This window comes from Esox lucius, chromosome 10 (assembly GCF_011004845.1).
Source record: "Esox lucius isolate fEsoLuc1 chromosome 10, fEsoLuc1.pri, whole genome shotgun sequence".
In the NCBI taxonomy this organism is placed as follows: Eukaryota; Metazoa; Chordata; class Actinopteri; order Esociformes; family Esocidae; genus Esox; species Esox lucius.
Window position 1 is genome coordinate 29,457,855 of NC_047578.1, and position 20,671 is coordinate 29,478,525.

Genomic DNA, 20,671 nt, shown 5'->3' on the forward strand with positions numbered 1-20,671 from the left:
GTGTTGTGTTGTAGATGTGCGTCCTTGGGGTGGTAGGGGCCCACGCTGGAACGATTTTCACTCCTTTGGCGATACACACGCCCGGTCTCTCACGTGTCTAGGAAAAGTTAAAGTTTTGTAAGTATTTACCCTGCAAAACATATTTTCATTCCACGTTTCAAATTGTTATAATGTTTTCAAATTCACCTGCATGCTTGATGAGCTTATAAGTGTTAGAAATCGGCCGTTTCGTATAGTGGTTGTAATAATTAGCATACCCGTTTGTCAAGGGAGAGAGAAAGTATATTATTTATTGCAGCATTAGAAAGTCTTGTTCATGAGGTTACGGACCTGGTCTTCCTTACACAACCTCAATCTCATCTCAGTCAATCTCTTCTCACTGTAATGTTGGTTACCAGCTAGCCTATACATTAAGGGCGTTTCTAACTTTTTAGAAGTCAACCCCCATGCCATATGGCCATCGTAAACATTCCTGTCATTAGAGCGCTACCTACTGAGAGATAATCTAAACAGAGAGGTTTCTGTTGTTCTCATTATCTAGGCACATTCCCTTCCAATGAAACGTACATTCATATTGTAATTGTTAATGCTCAGATTCCACAAGGGACAGCCTCCCAGGTGTCTTCGGCCACAACAAGTTTGCCAGAACTTGTTCACCACCTGAAGGACTTCCTGTTGGTGATGCTGTTTGGTGGCCAGTAGCAAAGTCCTACTTTGAGCCACAAGCATGGAACTACTGCCACACAGTCATCCTCCTCCGGGAACAAAACTACAGAAAACGTAATCACCTGAAAGCATTGTTTATAAAAGTGGTTTAAAAAAACAGCAGCATAAGACACATACAGGCTAGCTAAGAACAATGGGGATTCACAAAGACGCCTCAGTAACGGAATTGCAACAAGTCCAGGTTTAGCTAGTCTATCTAAATTTACTGCCAAGAGTAACGTATCCACATGATGTGGATAACGTTACACAAAGAAACACGATTTAGCTAACGTTACATATTAGTTGATAAAAATTACAAGGAGTAAGCACATATTATAAAATTCTAGCTTGTTGATACACTAAGAAACACGATTTAGACAAATTAGGTAACAATGTTACCATACACCTGTTCAACTGTTGATATGCGAAGAAGCACAAAACATCCAAACTTGAGGATAAACGAACAAACAAAAATAGTAAGCAACCCGTGGATACATTGAGTGTATTAGCTGTCAAACTGTTGTGAGCATTGAAGCAAAATGTTAAATGTCTGTAGCATAGCTGGAACTTAAAGTTGCAAGTAGAAAACAGGAAATCTTATGTAGGCTGTTGCTGGGGAACAAGAGCACATTGAGCTTGTGTGTCAGACTACAGGAAACAGAAGGGACAGATTAACAACACACACACACATCTGGGCAGGGCTGAATTAAGAATTCAAGACTGAAACCACAAAGAGCAAAGATGACGTTTGTGCTGCATTTACACATATAAGGTATAGAACATAAACTGGACCAATGGCACACATGCTTGGTTACCTCAACCCCCCACTTTTAGGCGTGTTTGAAGTATAAATAATGCTAATGTGACTGTTAATATTCAGACATTGTGCGGCGACACTCCAGAAGCTTCTGTAATAAATGGAATATACGGTAAGGTAATTGACCTGACTCCTGGTGTGTTATTCTCCTTTCCATCAAACTCGGGGAAGTGTTAGACTTCAACAATTTTGTGGGCTCGTCCGAGATGGAATAAAGGAGAAGGAATTCGACCCGGTCCAGACAACCTATACGAGATTCACAGGTTCTGAGCCGGCACATGATAAAGGTAAGCAGAGCCTAGCATAGCATAGCATAGCATCATCTTCCGCTTATCCGGGGCCGGGTCGCGGGGGCAGCAGTCTAAGCAGGGATGCCCAGACTTCCCTCTCCCCAGACACTTCCTCCAGCTCTTCCGGGGGGACACCGAGGCGTTCCCAGGCCAGCCGGGAGACATAGTCCCTCCAGCGTGTCCTAGGTCTTCCCCGGGGTCTCTTCCCGGTGGGACGGGACCGGAACACCTTCCCAGGAAGGCGTTCCGGAGGCATCCGAAACAGATGCCCAAGCCACCTCAGCTGACCCCTCTCGATGTGGAGGAGCAGCGGCTCTACTCTGAGCTCCTCCCGGGTGACCGAGCTTCTCACCCTATCTCTAAGGGATCGCCCAGCCACCCTGCGGAGAAAGCTCATTTCGGCCGCCTGTATCCGGGATCTTGTCCTTTAGGTCATGACCCAAAGCTCATGACCATAGGTGAGAGTAGGAACGTAGATTGACCGGTAAATCGAGAGCTTCGCCTTGCGGCTCAGCTCTTTCTTCACCACGACAGACCGATACATCGACCGCATTACTGCAGAAGCTGCACCGATCCGTCTGTCAATCTCCCGTTCCATCCTTCCCTCACTCGTGAACAGGACCCCTAGATACTTAAACTCCTCCACTTGAGGCAGGCACTCTCCACCAACCTGAAGTGGGCAAGCCACCCTTTTCCGACTGAGGACCATGGCCTCGGATTTGGAGGTACTGATTTTCATCCCCACCGCTTCACACTCGGCTGCAAACCGTCCAAGTGCATGCTGAAGGTCCTGGCTTGAAGGGGCCAACACGACAACATCATCCGCAAAGAGCAGAGACGAAATCGTGTGGTCCCCAAACCTGACACCCTCCGGCCCCTGGCTGCGCCTAGAAATTCTGTCCATAAAAATTACGAACAGAACCGGTGACAAAGGGCAGCCCTGCCGGAGTCCAACATGCACAGGGAACAAGTCTGACTTACTGCCGGCAATGCGGACCAAGCTCCTGCTTCGGTCGTACAGGGACCTGACAGCCCTTAGCAAAGGACCCAGGACCCCATATTCCCGAAGCACTCTCCACAGGATGCCACGAGTGACACAGTCGAATGCCTTCTCCAAATCCACAAAACACATGTGGACTGGTTGGGCAAACTCCCATGAACCCTCCATCACCCTGTAGAGGGTATAGAGCTGGTCCAGTGTTCCACGGCCTGGACGAAAACCACACTGTTCCTCCTGAATCCGAGGTTCTACTATCGGCCGTATTCTCCTCTCCAGAACCCTGGCATAGACTTTCCCGGGGAGGCTGAGAAGTGTGATCCCCCTATAGTTGGAACACACCCTCCGGTCACCCTTCTTATAAAGTGGGACCACCACCCCGGTCTGCCATCCCAGAGGCACTGTCCCCGACTGCCACGCGATGTTGCACAGGCGTGTCAGCCAAGACAGCCCCACAACATCCAGAGACTTGAGGTACTCAGGGCGGATCTCATCCACCCCCGGTGCCTTGCCACCGAGGAGTTTCTTAACCACCTCGGTGACTTCAGCCCGGGTGATGGACGAGTCCACCTCTGAGCCCTCATCCTCTGCTTCCTCAATGGAAGACGTGACGGCGGGATTGAGGAGATCCTCGAAGTACTCCTTCCACCGCCCGACGACATCCCCAGTTGAGGTCAACAACTGCCCACCTCTACTGTAAACAGCGTTGGTAGGGCACTGTTTCCCTCTCCTGAGGCGCCGGATGGTTTGCCAGAATCTCTTCGAGGCCAGCCGATAGTCCTTCTCCATGGCCTTACCGAACTCCTCCCAGGCCCGAGTTTTTGCCTCCACAACCACCCGGGCTGCAGTCCGCTTGGCCTGTCGGTACCCGTCAGCTGCCTCTGGAGTCCCACAAGCCAACCAGGCCTGATAGGACTCCTTCTTCAGCTTGACAGCATCCCTTACTTCCGGTGTCCACCACCGGGTTCGGGGATTGCCGCCTCGACAGGCACCGGAGACCTTACGGCCACAGCTCCGAGCGGCCGCTTCGACAATGGCGGTGGAGAACATGGTCCACCCGGACTCAATATCTCCAGCCTCCCTCGGGATCCAGTCAAAGCTCTGCCGGAGGTGGGAGTTAAAGATCTCTCTGACAGGAGACTCGGCCAGACGTTCCCAGCAGACCCTTACAGTACGCTTGGGCCTGCCGAGTCTGTCCAGCTTCCTCCCCCGCCATCGGATCCAACTCACAACCAGGTGGTGATCAGTTGACAGCTCCGCCCCTCTCTTCACCCGAGTGTCCAAGACATGTGGCCGCAGGTCAGATGAAACGACAACAAAGTCGATCATCGACCTGCGGCCTAGGGTGTCCTGGTGCCACGTGCACTGATGGACACCCTTATGCTTGAACATGGTGTTCGTTATGGACAAACTGTGACTAGCACAGAAGTCCAATAACTGAACACCGCTCGGGTTCAGATCAGGGGGGCCGTTCCTCCCAATCACGCCCCTCCAGGTGTCACTGTCGTTGCCCACGTGGGCGTTGAAGTCCCCCAGTAGAACGATAGAGTCCCCAGTCGGAGCACTTTCCAGCACCCCTCCCAGAGACTCCAAGAAGGTCGGGTACTCTGCACTGCCGTTCGGCCCATAGGCACAAACAACAGTGAGAGACCTATCCCCGACCCGTAGGCGCAGGGAAACGACCCTCTCGTTCACCGGGGTAAACTCCAACACATGGCGGCAGAGCTGGGGAGCTATAAGCAAACCCACACCAGCCCGCCGCCTCTCACCATGGGCAACTCCAGAGTGGTGAAGCAAATTAGCATATGTAAAATCAATGACCATTTCATAATTTGCAGTGGGGAAAGCCAATTGTGTGAAACAGAGTTTGTTTCATGTCTGTTGCTCGAACAGTAAAATAAAATACAGCGTCATTGCTATTTCATGCTAATTACACTAATTAGCATATGTAAAAATAGATAATTTAATATGCAGTGGGGATTCCTGAAACTGGTGTAAAAAAGTTGGTTTCGTGTCTGTAGCTCGACCAGTTCAAAATATACAGCCTAATAGTAATTTAACGGTAATTACGCAAATTAGCATATGTAAAATCCATTACCGTTTCTTAATTTGCAGTAGGGATAGCTTTAACGTGTAAAACAAAGTTGGTTTTGTGTCTGTTGCTCAAACGGTTCAGAATATACAGCCTAATAGATAATTAACGGTAAATACGCTAATTAGCATTTGTAAAATCAATAAATTTTCCATCATATGAACTGGGCATAGGCTAAACTTGTGAAACAAAGTTGATTTCATGTTATATCCTAACGATTTACATTTTTACAGTAAATTGTTTATAAACATTCTTATTTAGAATAGCCTCAAACCTTTAAAGTTGTTGTCAAAGGTTGATTGGCCCTAAAGCATGAACATTTTGATTTAAAATCTCTGTATTACTTTGGCTCTCTTTCAAATGTTAATTTATACAAGATTTGAATATACATTTTTACAAAAGTAAATATAGTATCAAAAAATCTGAATACAAGCAACTTGAGTTCGGCCAGACTGACATTTGGACTTGATAGCTTAAAAAATTTAGATGTGTCTAGAATTTTAGACTAGGTTCTCATTGAAACCCATGTTAATGTATGCAATATTTTAACGTTTATTATTACAAAAGTAAACATAGTATCAAAAATCTGAATACAAACAACTCAAGTTGGGCCAGACTGAACATCTTGACGTTGGTTTGGACTTGATAGCTTAAAAAATGTAGGAGGAGATGCGTCTAGAATGTCTTTTTTACCAATGAAAACTATGGACACTTTTTCCCCATTGAAATACATTGGTGGCTCATTTAAATATTTGTGGTCTTTAGTTAAAAAATTATAACAGCTATCAAAAAGATCTGCTCAAGCAACCCAAGTTCCAGCATGTGGGACGTTTTGGAGCTTTTACAGTTTAGTTATATGTCGTGGAGCTCTGGGTAAACCTAGTGGTTTACCCTGGCCGCGGCCGTACTGAAAACTCATTATGCAAGATGCGTCACCCAATCAGGGCACGCTTGCCCCTATATATGACCTGTGAGCCCAGAGAACACCCTCCCTTTTTATTCAGCAAACGCTTGCTGAGTGCTTACTGATTACTCTACTTCAGCCTGAGAATTTTTGCAGTCGACATTCTTTAGCTCATCATGAAGAAATTTTTCGCTGCCGCTTGCCATTGCGCCGACCTGTCTCCAGACCAGGACTCCCATCGTTCGTGTGTTTCCTGCCTGGGACCGGCCCACGCTCGTGAGGGTCTTTCAGACCCTGCGGCTTGCTCCTCCACTGCCTTGTCCCTCTCTACACGTGTAGAGAGGGCGAGCTACATCGAACAGGAGGTGGACGTCTCCGCCGTTTTCAGTTCCAGCGACGACGATGATGAGATGTCTGAGGAGGACGCTCCTACGCGGGACCGGACTCCTCTAACACGGGTGGACCCGCTCCCTTCCTGCTTCTTTCCATCCGCCCCCTGTGATGTCAATTTCTAAACTCCAAACAATTTACGAAAATTGTAGGTAAGACAGAGGAAAACTCAAATGCACAATTAACAGTTTATTCTTGCAAGGAGAGAATACACAGGTTACAAAGTAACAATGAATAATCTCTAAATTAACACAGGACAACCGTCAGTATTTAAGGGAGGCAAAGGGGTGTGGTAAGATGCTACCTATCTTTCTTATGTCAATACAACTCATTCCCTTTGTTCAATCACATATCACAAGGCACCTGTTGTCCCCCCGAGGGTTCCTGGTCTGCTCCAACTTCTGCCAGGGCGCCTGTCAAATCATACGCCACCTTCACCAGGGTCTACGGTAGGCTGGCTCCCATCAGCTCGGCCACTCATCCTTTAGAACCCGAGCTGGCCGCGCATTTCCTACCTTCCTGGGGCTGGTCCGGGAAGAAGCCCGCCCTACCATCCACCAAGGACCGCTACTCGGGGCAGCTGAGACTCAGTGAATGCTCTCTCTGTCTCTATGCCGGCCCCGTTGGATATAAGCAGTGGCGCAAATGAGGGTATTTTCCCTCATTCTCGCCCTGCAGCTGGTAGGTCTTCTAATGTGTTTGCTCGTGCACGCTCAATTCCTTTCCCTATGCAGTGTAAGGATAAGAGTTCTGTTAGCTACTTTCAGGGTAGTGAGTGTTTTCGGGGAGTTATAGGTATAACTTCTCTCCCCTATCTACCCGCCACCTCTAATAGACGTAAGCGCCGGCTAGCGGTTTCAGAGGCGTCTCCTATTCCGCTACCCGCCAGTCAGGAGGTTGAGTGTTTACATTCACTCACCGTCAGGGAAACGTTTGTGTATGCAAATGCCGGTTTCCTCTCTCTCCCGCCACTCGCGGGTTACCGAGCTTCCTGAGATTTCACTCGTTGTTATAGACGTAACCGTGGAGGCATTTCATCCCACTTGCTATGACGAGATCAAATGGCAGGTAACACCGCCGGCTTTCGCCTCTGTTGCGCTACCTGTCCTTCCTGATCATTCCGGGGATCATTCCTCTCATTTAGCTTAATTGCTTGTATTTTGAGTCCTTTTCCAAGCATACCATTTTTTATTGTAGCCTAACATTTTTGCCTAGTTTAGATTGTATTATGTTATTGTTATGGTGATGTGATCAAATCATGCCATTCAGTGAAGATGTCTGGAAGCACCGAGACACGTAATTAAATTATGTGTGATATAATGATGTTTACTCTGGTATGCAGGTCTTTGACAACATTTGAACAAATACGTGAAAACAGTCTTAGTTTTTTTCATAAAGGTATGCATGTGACATACAGGTCATCTGTATGCTAAGAGAGCGAACGCTTGGCAACAGCCCAACCCGTCTGGTCAAGCAGCTGACAGAGAACCACATTGAGGAGTGGTTGGACCGCCTAGCTGACTAATTTGGGGAATGTGCTGCTTTTGTGGACAAGCCCAGCCTCTTCCCAGTGGCCTGTAGGAGCCCCCAGAGCCTCTTGATGTCCCCACCAGCCGATGGCTACTGTCTATTTATGGATGGGACATCATCAGGCGTATGGACCACATCAAGGCCAGAATTACCTCCACATTTGGGTCCATTTTAAAAATTGACTCCACCAAGAAGGTGATAAGCAGCAGGAAAAAAATTACTGATTCTCAAAACATTACTGATTCTCATCACACGCGCGCACACTGTCTCAGCCTGAGAGTAGGACTGCAAGTGGTAAATAAACCTTTCTCAATGTAAGTTTGTTACTAGAGTCACATCAGTTTATTTCATAGAACCAGCTGTATCTCCTGGAAGGCCTGAACAGGTGGAATCAGGACCGAGCTGTTGCATCCCTCTCCACCAAACCCTCCTTACTGCTGAGCTACGCTGGGGACGTGGTTCAGTGTGTGAACAAAAACAGCATGAAGTTGTTTGGCCTGAAATATGTGTCCTCTTTCCGCCCCCCTACAAAATACACTGGTAAGTTACCCTATATCAAGCAAAATAAGGATTTTGTTCTTGGAATACTCTCTGTTCATATCTTCCATGTCTTTCTGTGCATGCTAATTTGCATTTTATTGTATTTCTCTTACTTCTAGGAGAGCTGATAGGCATGGACTATCTGCTCCTTCAGACAGGGCAGCCTTTGCGGAGGGTGGACCCCGACACAGAGTAGACTGATCAGCTGCTGGAGGACCTGGCGGTGGACTGTGAGGAGGAGGAGGATTCATTATAATCTAATGTGTCATCCTTTACTTAGTTGTTATATAGTGTATTAGCCAATTATTTTGTTAAAGTTTGTTAAATCCGTTCTGCACTCGTGTGTATGTTTCTATGTGTCCTCAAGAATAAATTTAAAATCTTGTGTGGTGGATTTGTGTGTGTGAGGTCTTTAATAAACATATTTCTGCATTTTTACCTATTTGCTGTTCTATCATTTTGTCTCTTATTTATTCCATATGTTATTCAGTCAAAATGGCAATGATGAAAACATACAGACAGACCCAAGCATGTAAAAAATCAGGATCAAGTCGGATTTATTATATTCATGTCACGTATACAGGTGTACACAATGCAATTTGATACTTGCTTGTAATCTCTCTACAGTTTAGCAGTTCATTGCAAAAGTGTTGGTAGAAGTACAAAAAAGGGCATTCACTTTAAATTATTTCAGGAGCCTCTACTTCACTACCAGGGACTTTTACACTAATAAAAACATACTTCTATCACAATCATGTAACATAATCATTATTAAAACTCAGTTGAACTTTAATTCACCATATCAATAAGAGTTACACTTTAGAGCACTATTCCTAGCACTCTCTTCCTTCTGGAGGCGGGACTCCCAGTGCCAGAAGAGTGACTAGATCCAAAAGTCCCTGGTTTGAGTCCTGACAAAGACAGAAACATATTCTGAATAAATAAGGCAGTCAGTAAACATGTGTTTAAACATCTCCCATTTTTTCACCAGTGAACTCCTGAAACCCTAAATATAATTGCAAGCAACAATGGGACGGGGTTCTCCTATATGGCAAGGATAGTGAAATAGGTCACCAGTTATAAGCTGGAAAGGACAGACAAGGTCAGACACTGAGACACTAAGTATGAATTGACAATGCCACTTTATATTGATTCATTATACCCTAGTGAGTAATTCTCAAAAGCCATGTTCCACTTCACTACGTCTAGTTTTTCTGTTATAAGGCAATTTGCATAGCTGTATTTGGCTTACATTTTTGTTGAAATGTAGCCAGTGCAGTGGAGAGCTATAAAATTGCTGATGGCTGTACCTTCTATTCTCCTCCATGAATCAACACTTCATATGGATTCTTGATTCCTAACTGAGTCATTCTCAAATGCCATGTTCCCCTTCACAATGTCTAGTTTTATTGTTATATGGCAATATGTATAGGCCAAATTCAGGTATAAATTCACTGGGGCGAATGGCATGGGTGACTAAGAAAGTGCTTTTAGTTATACCCTATAATTTCCCCCATGATTTGACACTATATATATGGATTCTTTGTACACTAGTGAGTAATTCTCGAATGCCATGTTCCACTTCACAATATCTATTTGTTTTTAAATAAGGCAATTTACATAGGCCAAATTCAGTCTTGCTCTGGAGGCAATGGAGTGGGTGGCTAAAAAAGTGCTGCTGGTGTAATGTACATTGAGATAGACAGCACGGAAGTCGGACAATAGGGGAAGTACAGGAAAATAGTCTGGCAGAGGACATTTGTGTCTATGTGTATGGTTGTACAGACTTCTGACTCAACAGTAACACTAAGGCCATCGACAAAACCTACCTTTTGTTGTCCAATGGATTTACATTAACCACCTTTTTACTGATGTCATTGCTCCGCTATCTTGCAATTTATTTCTTATTCCTTACAACCCTATGGGGAGGCACATATGAGAAACCTGTACACCGACAGTCAGGTCAGGGGTTATCTTCAGGGTGGCATTGGCATAAATGTGGAAAAAATACATTAAGATGTGGCCTTGTTGCCCCTTGTGGAGGAATCAGGTCGGCTGTCTGTATTTTCATTGTGCCATAATGTACTGCACACATGAAGTGTATGCATCCATAATTTTTACACTGGACAGCCATTTTGTCTGCCATCTTGTAATATATCTCTTATTCCTTACAACTCTATAGGGAGGCACATATGTGTCACCTATATACCAATAGTGAGGTCAATTGGATTACCAGTTGATTTTAAGGTAATTTTTATAGTGGTCATTAGAGTTAGCATAAAAGGCTAACTTTGTGAAGTCATAGTTCAGTCAACTTTTGACAAAATCTAGTTACGTTAACAGCCCTGTTCAGAAGTATGGCTTAGCATCTGGAAAGTTACTGGTGAGTAAATCTGATGTACGGTTCAGGAGAAGATGAGTTTTAAAGGCATTTATTAGCATTAGCGTGTGTTGAAAAAGGTTATTGTTCCCTAAAGCAATGCAGACATTAATATTTTGCATACATATATAATACAGTAACCAGCCATTTTATTGGCCATCTTGCAAGATCTCTTAATTCAAAAATCGATCTAAGGAGGAATGTATGAGACACCTGTATGCCGAAGGGCATGTGAATCCGACTTACTTTGTAAAAATTGAAATATTCAGTAGGTTTTTGGAATGGCCCAGCCACCCTACCCTATACCCCATAGCCCATTCATATGAAGAATACGGGAGATTGTTTTCAAATATAGCACACAGCCAGTACTTGCCAGAAATTCCTGTAGTTCCTTTAATCTTGCTGTAGGCCTCTTGGAAACCTCCCTGACCAGTATTCTTCTCATCTTTTCATCAATTTTGGAGGGATGTCCAGTTCTAGGTAATGTCTCTGTTGTGCCATATTTTCTCCACTTGATGATGACGGTCTTCACTGTGTTCCATGGTATATCTAATGCTTTGGAAATTATTTTATACCCTTCTCCTGACTGATATTGTTCAACAATGAGATCCCTCTGATGCTTTGGAAGCTCTCTGCAAACCATGGCTTTTGCTCTGAGATGCAACTAAGAAAATGTCAGGAAAATCCAACTAGAACAGCTGAACTTGATTAATCAGTGTCACTTTAAATGATAGCAGGTGTGTAATGACTTCTAGTCAACATGAGTTTGAATGTGATTGGTTAATTCTGAACACAGCCACATCCCCAGTTATAAGAGGGTGTGCACACATATCCAACCAGGTTATTGTATGGTTTTTATTTTTCATTTTTCCCCCTCAAAGATTTCAGTTTGTTTTTCAATTGAATTTTTCACATTATAGGTCACATTAAAAGTGGAAAAAGTTCTGACATGATTTATCTTTGTCTCAATCTTTTACATCACAAAAACCTGGCATTTTAACAGGAGTGTGTATACTTTTTATATCCACTGTACCTCCTGTTGATGAATAAAAAAGGCAAGAAGCATTGTTCCTTTCTGATGGGAAAATCCAGAGTAGCGTCGCTGAAACAGATCACTATTCCCAGAATGGGGTTGACAGCAGCAGTGGTTGCAGTCAAAGTTGACAAAATGATTAGGCAAGAGCTACACATTACACTTGAAATGTCTACCTTCTGGACGGATAGCACTAAGGTTTTGTAGTACATAGAGAATGAAACCACACGTATCAAGACTTTTCTAGCCAACAGAATTGCTATTATCCGTGAGGCTACACAACCAAACCAGTGGAGGTATGTCAACACCTCAGTAAACGCCGCAGATCAGGCAAGCAGAGGTTTAAAAGCTGAACATTTCATTAAGAGTGAAAACTGGATACAGGGACCAAGTTCCCTGTTGAAAGAAGAAAGTGAATGGCCAAAAAGACCAGATCAACTGAGACAAATTCCAGAGGATGACATCGAGATCAGAAAATCGGTCACAGCCAATCTCATGAATACAGAGTACTGACGCAGTGAACACACTAATCAATGTTGTTTCACCTGAGTGGTAAAAGTAAGGTATATCAAGTTACAATCAGTCAGTCTGAGAGTTACCCTGACAAACAGAAAGCTTTTCTCCAGCAGCAAATGCAGAAATATAAAGTAACATTGGATAAGAAGCCGCTTACAGTGAATGATTTGGCCCAAGCTGAAACTGAGCTAATCTGCTTCAGCCAGCAACTAAAGTATCCAGAAGAATTCAAAGCCTTGCAGAAAAACAACATGCATGTCAAGAGAAATAGTCATACAGGTTGGATCCTATTCTACAAGACGGGATACTGAGAGTAGGTGGTGGCTAAGTAAATCTGCTATGCAGGCCTATTATTCATTTAATGTCGGTAGTAACAGTAACACTCTACATTAGAGATTAGTCAGCTGCAATAAGACGTCCGATTTTCATGTGTTGGCTTCAAAATGAATGTCTGTGGTGTATCTGTAATTTGTGTTGTGTAGGCAACATTTTCAAAGGAAGAACTATGTGGGGGAAATTATAAATGAAACAAAATTATATTTTCAATACAACTTTACATTAAAGAATATTATAATGTGGAGCACAAGAAATGGTTAGAGCTTATACAAGCTAATGTAGAGAACATCTAATATAAAATGTTTTGATGTTATTGTTCTTTATTTGCTTGTGCTCATTTGCTTTGGAGTGTAATGAATGGTGAATGGTGGTGTTGCGAGAGCAAGGAACCAGGTGCAGGCAGGAGTAGTCGGTGTTGAATCTTTAATAAACCAAACAAACACAAGCACAAAAAACACAATGAAAGAAAAAGGCTGACTGAAGCAGCAAAACGAAATGTAGCAACAGGTATAAGAACCCCTTAATGAAGAATACAATTTTGAGTACCGTGACGTCGCCCGGTATGGCGCAGCCGGGGCCCCACCCCGGAGCCAGGCCCGGGGTTGGGGCTCGAATGCGAGCGCCTGGTGGCCGGGCCTTCCCCCATGGGGCCCGGCCGGGCTCAGCCCGAACGGGTGACGTGGGGCCGCCCTCCCGTGGGCTCACCACCCACAGGAGGGACCATAAGGGGCCGGTGCAAAGAGGAGCGGGCGGCAGTCGAAGGCAGGGGCCTAGACAACCCGATCTCTGGACACGGAAACTGGCTCTAGGGACGTGGAATGTCACCTCGCTGGCGGGGAAGGAGCCTGAGTTAGTGCGTGAGGTTGAGAGGTTCCGATTAGAGGTAGTCGGGATCACCTCTACGCACGGCTTGGGCTCTGGAACCACACTCCTTGAGAGAGGATGGACTCTTCACCACTCTGGAGTTGCCCATGGTGAGAGGCGGCGGGCTGGTGTGGGTTTGCTCATAGCTCCCCAGCTCTGCCGCCATGTGTTGGAGTTTACCCCGGTGAACGAGAGGGTCGTTTCCCTGAACCTACGGGTCGGGGATAGGTCTCTCACTGTTGTTTGTGCCTACGGGCCGAACGGCAGTGCAGAGTACCCGACCTTCTTGGAGTCTCTGGGAGGGGTGCTGGAAAGTGCTCCGACTGGGGACTCTATTGTTCTACTGGGGGACTTCAACGCCCACGTGGGCAACGACAGTGACACCTGGAGGGGCGTGATTGGGAGAAACGGCCCCCCTGATCTGAACCCGAGTGGTGTTCAGTTATTGGACTTCTGTGCTAGTCACAGTTTGTCCATAACGAACACCATGTTCAAGCATAAGGGTGTCCATCAGTGCACGTGGCACCAGGACACCCTAGGCCGCAGGTCGATGATCGACTTTGTTGTCGTCTCATCTGACCTGCGGCCGTATGTCTTGGACACTCGGGTGAAGAGAGGGGCGGAGCTGTCAACTGATCACCACCTGGTTGTGAGTTGGATCCGATGGCGGGGGAGGAAGCTGGACAGACTCGGCAGGCCCAAGCGTACTGTAAGGGTCTGCTGGGAACGTCTGGCCGAGTCTCCTGTCAGAGAGATCTTTAACTCCCACCTCCGGCAGAGCTTTGACTGGATCCCGAGGGAGGCTGGAGATATTGAGTCCGGGTGGACCATGTTCTCCACCGCCATTGTCGAAGCGGCCGCTCGGAGCTGTGGCCGTAAGGTCTCCGGTGCCTGTCGAGGCGGCAATCCCCGAACCCGGTGGTGGACACCGGAAGTAAGGGATGCTGTCAAGCTGAAGAAGGAGTCCTATCAGGCCTGGTTGGCTTGTGGGACTCCAGAGGCAGCTGACGGGTACCGACAGGCCAAGCGGACTGCAGCCCGGGTGGTTGTGGAGGCAAAAACTCGGGCCTGGGAGGAGTTCGGTGAGGCCATGGAGAAGGACTATCGGCTGGCCTCGAAGAGATTCTGGCAAACCATCCGGCGCCTCAGGAGAGGGAAACAGTGCCCTACCAACGCTGTTTACAGTAGAGGTGGGCAGTTGTTGACCTCAACTGGGGATGTCGTCGGGCGGTGGAAGGAGTACTTCGAGGATCTCCTCAATCCCGCCGTCACGTCTTCCATTGAGGAAGCAGAGGATGAGGGCTCAGAGGTGGACTCGTCCATCACCCGGGCTGAAGTCACAGAGGTGGTCAAGAAACTCCTCGGTGACAAGGCACCGGGGGTGGATGAGATCCGCCCTGAGTACCTCAAGTCTCTGGATGTTGTGGGGCTGTCTTGGTTGACACGCCTGTGCAACATCGCGTGGCGGTCGGGGACAGTGCCTCTGGGATGGCAGAGCGGGGTGGTGGTCCCTCTTTTTAAGAAGGGGGACCGGAGGGTGTGTTCCAACTATAGGGGGATCACACTTCTCAGCGTCCCCGGGAAAGTCTATGCCAGGGTTCTGGAGAGGAGAATACGGCCGATAGTAGAACCTCGGATTCAGGAGGAACAGTGTGGTTTTCGTCCGGGCCGTGGAACACTGGACCAGCTCTATACCCTCTACGGGGTGTTGGAGGGTTCATGGGAGTTTGCCCAACCAATCCACATGTGTTTTGTGGATTTGGAGAAGGCATTCGACTGTGTCCCTCGCGGCATCTTGTGGAGGGTGCTTGGGGAATATGGGGTCCTGGGTCCTTTGCTAAGGGCTGTCAGGTCCCTATACAACCGAAGCAGGAGCTTGGTCCGCATTGCCGGCAGTAAGTCAGACTTGTTCCCAGTGCATGTTGGACTCCGGCAGGGCTGCCCTTTGTCACCGGTTCTGTTTGTAATTTTTATGGACAGAATTTCTAGGCGCAGCCAGGGGCCGGAGGGTGTCAGGTTTGGGGACCACACGATTTCGTCTCTGCTCTTTGCAGATGATGTTGTCGTGTTGGCCCCTTCTAACCAGGACCTTCAGCATGCACTGGGACGGTTTGCAGCCGAGTGTGAAGCGGTGGGGATGAAAATCAGTACCTCCAAATCCGAGGCCATGGTCCTCAGTCGGAAAAGGGTGGCTTGCCCACTTCAGGTTGGTGGAGAGTGCCTGCCTCAAGTGGAGGAGTTTAAGTATCTAGGGGTCTTGTTCACGAGTGAGGGAAGGATGGAACGGGAGATTGACAGACGGATCGGTGCAGCTTCTGCAGTAATGCAGTCGATGTATCGGTCTGTCGTGGTGAAGAAAGAGCTGAGCCGCAAGGCAAAGCTCTCGATTTACCAGTCAATCTACGTTCCTACTCTCACCTATGGTCATGAGCTTTGGGTCATGACCGAAAGGACAAGATCCCGGATACAGGCGGCCGAAATGAGCTTTCTCCGCAGGGTGGCTGGGCGATCCCTTAGAGATAGGGTGAGAAGCTCGGTCACCCGGGAGGAGCTCAGAGTAGAGCCACTGCTCCTCCACATCGAGAGGGGTCAGCTGAGGTGGCTTGGGCATCTTTTTCGGATGCCTCCGGAACGCCTTCCTGGGAAGGTGTTCCGGTCCCGTCCCACCGGGAGGAGACCCCGGGGAAGACCTAGGACACGCTGGAGGGACTATGTCTCCCGGCTGGCCTGGGAACGCCTCGGTGTCCCCCCGGAAGAGCTAGAGGAAGTGTCTGGGGAGAGGGAAGTCTGGGCATCCCTGCTTAGACTGCTGCCCCCGCGACCCGGCCCCGGATAAGCGGAAGAAGATGCCATGCCATGCCAGTTTGGTTGAACAGTGGCGCCATAATAGCCATAACACATAATCTGTTGTTCTTTTTCACTCCGTGAGATAACATTTGGTACACATGATCAGGGTTGTTATTTTACTTTGTGTTAATGATGTTTCAAGTTTGCCACATGGGGGCACTATAGGAAAGGAAAAACCATAAATGTCATATTGCTTGCAACTATGGATATAAGTTGAAAAGAAATGTGCACTCTGGCTAGTAGTAGCTTCAATGCTGAAACCTCCTAAATGCTGCTTGCAGCTTTAATATTATTAAAAAAATTTGTTTTTTTTGCAAATTCCCGTGAGATAAAATGGCTTAAAGGTGCCCAAATGTTTAATGTAGTAAAGAGCTAAGGGACGCAACATCTGGTTCAGTGATATGCATGTCGGCCTCATGGTGGCGCTGTCACAAACCTCCTAAGTTTCACTATTTGGAAGGTCACCACGCCCACCCCTTGTGACCTAGAGTCTTGAAAGTTGGGACATAGGTGTAGCTCCTCATGATAAACATTTCTGCCATTGGGACCCATAAAGTGAAAAGGACAAAATGTACTCAAAATGTACTCCTCTAACATCAAATGTCCGATCTTCATGTACTTTGATATTTGGCATCTAGGGACCATGGTCTTCAAAAGTTATATCAGCCAGACCATTATGTCAAAAAACATGGATGTTATTCACCAATGAAAATGTGAGGGGGTGTGGTTGTGCACATATATAGACATCTCCTACAGGGATAATGGTATAATAATTACACGTATGTTGACAAAGACCACACAGAAAATGCGCTATTTATGTTTTTCACAATAGCAAGGTCACCATACTCACTCCGTTTGAGATGCAGCCATGAAGAGGTAGTCCACCTCCTCAAAAGGAATATACTTGCCATTGGGACTCATTAACTTCACTTTAATGGTTTTTAATTTGTGACAAATACTAAAATATGAAGTCCTCTGGCACCAAATGTTCGATCTTCACGCACTTGGATATTTGGCATTTATGGACGATGGTCTTCAAAAGTTATATCAATCAGGCCAGTACATTGAAAAACATGGCTGCCATTGACAGATGAACATGTGCAGGGGCGTGGTTTTGTACATACAGTGGGGAGAACAAGTATATGATACACCGCCGATTATGCTGATTTTCCCGCTTACAAAGCATTTAGAAGTCTGTAATTTTTATCATAAATACTCTTCAACTGTGAATGAAAGAATCTAAAAATCCAGAAAATCTCATTGTATAATTTTTAAGTAATTAATTTGCTTTTTATTGCATGACATAAGTATTTGATACATCAGAAAAGCAAAACTTAATATTTGGTACAGAAACCTTTGTTTGCAATTACAGAGATCACTCCTCCATACAGACCTTCTCCAGATCCTTCAGGTTTTGGGGCTGTCGCTGGGCAATACGGACTTTCAGCTCCCTCCAAAGATTTTCTATTGGGTTCAGGTCTGGAGACCTTGAGATGCTTCTTACGGAGCCACTCCTTAGTTGCCCTGGCTGTGTGTTTCGGGTCGTTGTCATGCTGGAAAACCCAGCCACGACCCATCTTCAATGCCCTTACTGAGGGAAGGAGGTTGTTGGCCAAGATCTTGCGATACATGGCCCCATCCATCCTCCCCTCAATACATGCAGTCGTCCTGTCCCCATTGCAGAAAAGCATCCCCAAAGAATGATGTTTCCACCTCCATGCTTCACGCTTGGGATGGTGTTCTTGGGGTTGTACTCATCCTTCTTCATCCTCCAAACACAGCGAGTGGAGTTTAGACCAAAAAGCTAAATTTCTGTCTCATCAGACCACATGACCTTCTCCCATTCCTCCTCTGGATCATCCAGATGGTCATTGGCAAACTTCAGATGGGCCTGGACATGCGCTGGCTTGAGCAGGGGGACCTTGCATGTGCTGCAGGATTTTAATTCATGACAGCGTAGTGTGTTACTAATGGTTTTCTTTGAGACTGTGGTCCCAGCTCTCTTCAGGTCATTGACCAGGTCCTGCCGTGTAGTTCTGGGCTGATCCCTCACCTTCCTCATGATCATTGATGCCCCACGAGGTGACATCTTGCATGGAGCCCCAGACCGAGGGAGATTGACCGTCATCTTGAACTTTTCCATTTTCTAATAATTGCGCCAACAGTTGTTGCCTTCTCACCAAGCTGCTTGCCTATTGTCCTGTAGTCCATCCCAGTCTTGTGCAGGTCTACAATTTTATCCCTGATGTCCTTACACAGCTCTCTGGTCTTGGCCATTGTGGAGAGGTTGGAGTCTGTTTGATTGAGTGTGTGGACAGGTGTCTTTTATACAGGTAACGACTTCAAACTGGGGTAGTTAATACAGGTAATGAGAGGAGAACAGGAGGGCTTCTTAAAGAAAAACTAACAGGTATGTGAGAGCCAGAATTGTTACTGGTTGGTAGGTGATCCAATACTTATGTCATGCAATAAAATGTTAATTCATTATTTAAAAATCATACAATGTGATTTTCTGGATTACAATTACAGACCTCTATATGCTTTGTAAGTAGGAAAACATTTAAAATCCGCATTGTATCAAATACTTGTTTCCCCACTGTATATAGACACATCTCCTATAAAGATAATGGTATTATGGTATTATAACCATCAATATTTGCGCAATCTGATAGCACCATGTTGATGTTGTTCCTAAGACACCATAATTAATGTTGCTCCGGGACCGTCATTGCAACTGACCTATAGTTAGTTGGTTACCCCAGTCCAAAGACAGAAAAATCCCCCCTGCCCCCCACTCTTTGACCTAACCCTAACCTCAGAGACACCTTTGCCTAAACCTAACCTAAGAGACACCTGTGCCTAAACCTAACCTCAGTAGCACCTGTGCCTAAGCCTAACCTCAGTTGTGCCAACATTAATTATGATGTTGTAGGAACAATACCAACATGGTGATATCAAATTATTCCTCAATATTTGACCCTTTTCTCGCTCACCCCCATGTCACCTGCTCTCCCTGCCCTGTCGGCATCCTCATGTTCCCTCTTTACTCTGAACGCACCAGAGTGAACATGAAATTAATATTATGAGTAAACAAGTGGTGTTTCTTGACATTAAGTTCTGGAATGGATTACTAACCATCTCTGATCTGAATGGCAATGATTATTATATCAAGAAACATAGACTCATCTCTTGTACTACTGTGTAGTTCTGTCATCTGACTGGCACTCATATTCTCACTGCTCTCAACGTTTCTGAGTTTGCCCAAAAAACTGATGAATATCACTGCCACCTTTCCTCTTGCTCGTAATGACAATCACTGTGAATGAAAGCTGACTGTAATCAATCTGCCTGAACTTTAATCAAACAAACATTAATAATGCTATTTATCATAAGCAAGTAGTTATACAATATACTATATGTGTATGCAATAAATGAAAGTTACTACTGTTAAGAATTTTCCGTGTACCAGAATTTCTGAAGAAGGACGAGGCTCCGGTCCAAATTGAAATTTAGCACAAAGATTTATTAATATGAATTGATAAGTCAAAATACATGAAATACACTGCAGGGGTCAAATATTTGCTCAACCCTCGAGCTTCCACAAAATATTCGCCCCGAATCAAGATCGAACATTGGTTTTGATACTCCCGCCACAGGTGCGGTTACTTTTCACTCTCATGTGTAAAACCCATCCTTATTGGCTCTTTGTTGGCATGGTGACATGTTAGACGAATCTCTTTGTTTTCGCTGTCCAATGAAGATCAACAGGTTCTTTACATACAGGTGTGAAATCTTAACCAGGTTACAGTAATTTACATTCTATTGTCCTAACCTAGACTAGATTATCAGGGGGCTGGAGACAGAAGGTCTCTTTGTGCTGTATAGGGGGCAGTTTCATTTGTATGTTAATTGTGGGGTTTTAATCCTGTCTCTCTATCTGAGCCAGGTGTAAAGTCTGATTGAGTGTGGCTGAGTGTAATGTATGGAGTTCTAAACTTTTTAGGGTTATTGTATTCAATCATATTTCCCTATCCTGGCTGCAGCATACAATTTAATAAAACAAAAACATAAGAATACATTGTTATTAAATCAGCATTATTTAAACTTCATTTATCTCAACACTACTCTCTACATATATTACACATGTTGCACACCATAAATGACTGACACTTTACTCAGACTTCACGTGGGCTTTCTGACAAAAATAACGTCATTAACGTTAGTTGAATACACCGTGAGCAATATTGTTGGTCGCTGGGTGAATGTCTGGCTAATTAACTTTCCAGGTAAGATAGCTATGATGTGATGGTTAATGGATCAGCACTCGCAAATCGGGCTGTTTTCACCAAAAACATTTGTTTCCACACACAATTATAATTGTATACTGACACTTTTTAGCAAAATATTTATTTCCACAATTAGGATATAGT

The 20,671-nt window shown here is 45.7% G+C and overlaps 1 long non-coding RNA gene across 1 annotated transcript; it reads left to right on the plus strand.

The window, feature by feature from the left end:
* Positions 1–7,583: 7,583 nt before the first annotated feature.
* Positions 7,584–8,463, plus strand: LOC105007095. The gene is made up of 3 exons (XR_827499.2): positions 7,584–7,920; positions 8,067–8,265; positions 8,385–8,463. It is a non-coding gene; the product is annotated as an uncharacterized LOC105007095 (long non-coding RNA).
* The last annotated feature ends 12,208 nt before the right edge of the window (positions 8,464–20,671 follow it).